Genomic DNA, 3,740 nt, shown 5'->3' on the forward strand with positions numbered 1-3,740 from the left:
CCAGTTTTCTGGGAATAACAGTACCCATGGAGACTGTCAGTTTTTTAAATCCAAATGGTGATACTTCATTAATCTCCATGGAGAAATTCTTTTTTCACTTTGCCTCATCTTGCTCTCCCTACAGCAAGCTTGGGGGATACAGTGAAGGGGCAGTCACCTTGTGATGGTCAGGGAGTTTGGGGTTAAAGCCCTTACTCAAAGGCACACAGACATGTGACTAGTCTGCTGAAGCTGGGCCTGAACCAGCAACCATATGATTCATCAGCATAGAGGTTTAGCCTGCTGAGCCACACAACACCTCCAGTAACAATCCATGGACCACAAATAACCCACTGAACTACTTTCAGGGAAAGTGATAAAAAGGAGCTACAGTGGCCACAGTCAAATCTGAAGACCCTCTAAGGCAGGGGTGGCCAATCTTATCCACAAAGGACCGGTGTGTGTGCGGGTTTTCGCTGCAGCTCCCTAATTAGATTACTAATTAGAGGACTGATTGGCTGAAGAGTCCTCACACCTGGGCTTGAACAGCTGACCTAAAGGTAACCCCAAAAACCTGCATACACACCGGCCCTTTGCGGATAAGATTGGCCATCGCTGCTGTAAGGGAAAATAGTACTACAGGAACAAACTGGAGTACAAACTTTAAGATTCAATATGTTTCATTAATAATTATTGTCTTTGTACCTCCTTCAACTTGCTCTTTGTAGAGTAAGTTGTCTGTGAAGGGCAACCAGGGAGGGGGTGTTAAGGGCCTTGCTCAAGGACCCACAGACATGCAGAGGCTGGGTTTGAACCCGTGACCTTGTTATTACAAGGTCCCATCTATGATCTATCACCCCGCACACTCTTGGGAAGCCGGCTACATTAATGACGTGCGTCGCTATTTCATCCTCTTCTTGTTTAGAGTGGAATTTCACCACGGTGTTCAACAGATGGGCAATGGCGTTTGGAATTCGGTGAATGACGCGGCACACCGTTGACTTGTGGACATGAGATTCATTGCCTATTACAGCCCGAAACGATCGAGCCCATAGCATAAAACCACAGAGCAATCATTAACTGCAACGCAGTTGGGAGAGCAGAGTTCGGATTGTGGAGTGATCCAACTGTAGACAGTCGGATAAATCATAAATTGACTGCTGGTCAAATTTATAAAGCAAAATCAATTGCTCATCATTATGCATATCTAAGGGGTTCTCCCGGTCACAGAACACATCCAAATGGGCAGGTTTCAGACAGTCCACCAAAACCCGGTCCGGCTTGCCCCCAGATTGTAGCACACGGAAGGGTTCATCGTAAGGCAGCCGCAGTGGGCCCTGATGAGCATCATGGCGGACAAAGACATATGCGGCCCCGGCCAAACCCTCCGGAACAGGTGTCTTGTGTGCCTCTATGATCCTAGGAGCTTTGTTGTCAGGAGCAATTGCCCCTGGTAGGGTCTCCCAAGTCAAATTGGTCCTAGGTGGTTGGCCAGATTAAGTGTGGTTCAAATAGACACCGATGACGATTACGATGAAGGACCGTGGTTCCCCTCCTGGACTGGAAGCCTGAAGCCAGGTCTGGGGCAGGAGCTTGTGGGCGAGCGCCTGGTGGCTGGGCCTCCACCCATGGGGCCTGGCCTGGCAAAGCCTGAAGAAATAACATGGGTCCGCTCTCGGATTTCAGACAAAAGGTCAAAGATCTGTATTCAGCCAGTCACATTGGTCTATTTGCACTCAGTTTAAAGAGCTGTCATGTGAAATGTCTTCCTCCCTACAAAGTCCTTCGCCTCTGGCATTCACAATTGTTTTTTTAAAAAAGATGTGTTTTTATGAATTATTAAAAATAATTTACATTTAGCTTGATAGGAAAACCCAAAATGTTTTATTAGATTATATACTCAGCAAAAAAAGAAACATCCCTTTTTCAGGACTGTGTATTTCAACAATAATGTTGTAAAAATCCAAATAACTTTACAGATCTTCATTGTAAAGGGTTTAAACAATGTTTTCCATGCATGTTCAATTAACCATAATCAATTAATTAACAAACAGACAGTAAACATGAACAGTCAGCAATGAACAGACAAGGGATACTGAATTAAAAGACACTTATACACAAGGCTGTTGTATTCATCATGCATTAAATCATCATGAGTCATTAATTAGTTAAGAATTACTGAATAATATTATTTGTGCCATAAGTTGTAACCTTCCTTTTTTATTATCATTATTAATTTGCATTACATATTATCTTTGTGAAGATGGAACAAACAATATGTAGAGATGTACACTATATCAGTTAAAATACTGTAATTGCCATCTGATAGGCTCTGTTAAAACTTTATCAATATTAAAAGTTAGCAGTAGTGTTGCACAGGATGCCGGTACTGAAAAGGTACCGCAGTACAGCATTTTTGAAAACTGTTTGGTATTATGTTTCTATAGTTCTAATTACACTGTTACCTACATTGCTAACGCTACATTCCCAAGTAAATCCAAGTTGCTAAATATAGCTCAGAATCTTTCCTGGTCACAAGGTTGCAAACAAATAGGCTATATATAGGATATAGGACCAGAAAATGTGTTCCAGTTTTAGGGGGATCACACTCCCTAGCCTCCCTGGGAGGGTCTATGCCAGGGTACTGGAGAGGAGGGTCCATCTGTCAGTCGAACCAGGAGTAACAATGCGGATTCCATCCTGGTCGCCGAACACTGGATCACCTCACCCTCACAAGGATACTGGAGGGTTTGTGGGAGTTTGCCCAAGCAGTCTACATGTATTTTGGGTGGGCATTGCACACTTCTAGATCCGGCCATGGGTCAAGGTAGACAAGGCAAAAAAGAGCCAGTTGAAACAGATTTGGAATAGGCATATGACTGTGTCCCTCTGGGGGTCCTGTGGGGGATGCTCCAGGAGTATGGAAGGCCTAGGATGCCTCCTGGATGACTACCTGGGGAGGTATTTCAGGCATGTCCAACTGGGAGGAAGCCCTGGGGCAGACCCAGGACACGCTGGAGAGATAATATCTGGCCTGGGAACACCTTGGTATTGCCCCGGTGGAGCTGGAGGAGGTAACGGGTGAGAGGGAGGTGCCGTTGCTCATATTTCTTTATGATATAAGGCTTCGGTTTAAGGTGACATTTGCTAGGCATGCAGATTATTTGTCCCTCTTTTAAAATGGAGCGAGCGTGGAACGATTTCACTGGAGCGGGAGGAAATTTTAGTGGAGTGAGGAGCGGTGTTGAGCGGAGCAGCGTAGTGCGAATTAGAGCGGAGGAGCAGGCGGAGCCAACAGCCTAGTGAGCGAGGAGCGGAAATTCTCACCGCTCCACTCTGCTCACATGCTCTGCTGGTGACTGGGCTGGCCAATCCTGCAGCACCTTGATCCTCGTCAGTTTCAGGAACTTCAATGTGGAGGCTGAAGTATGACAAGGAGCGCCATCCTGCTGCAGAATTTGCCCCCTTTTATGGTTTGGAATGTAATGGGCAGCAAGAATGTCTTGATACTTCAGGCTGTTGATGCTGCCATCCATTCTGCAGATCTCTCGAACACCCCCATACTGGATGTAACCCCAAACCATGACTTTTCCTACACCAAACTTGACTGTTTTCTGGGTGAATCCTGGGTCCATGCGGGTTCCAACAGGTCTCCTGCAGTATTTGCAGCATTTGGCATGCAGTTCAATGGATGATTCGATAGAAAAATCAACCTTCTGCCACTTTGCCACTGTCCATCCTTGCTGCAAGTTGTGGGCCTT

This window comes from Paramormyrops kingsleyae, chromosome 23 (assembly GCF_048594095.1).
Source record: "Paramormyrops kingsleyae isolate MSU_618 chromosome 23, PKINGS_0.4, whole genome shotgun sequence".
Classification (NCBI taxonomy): Eukaryota; Metazoa; Chordata; class Actinopteri; order Osteoglossiformes; family Mormyridae; genus Paramormyrops; species Paramormyrops kingsleyae.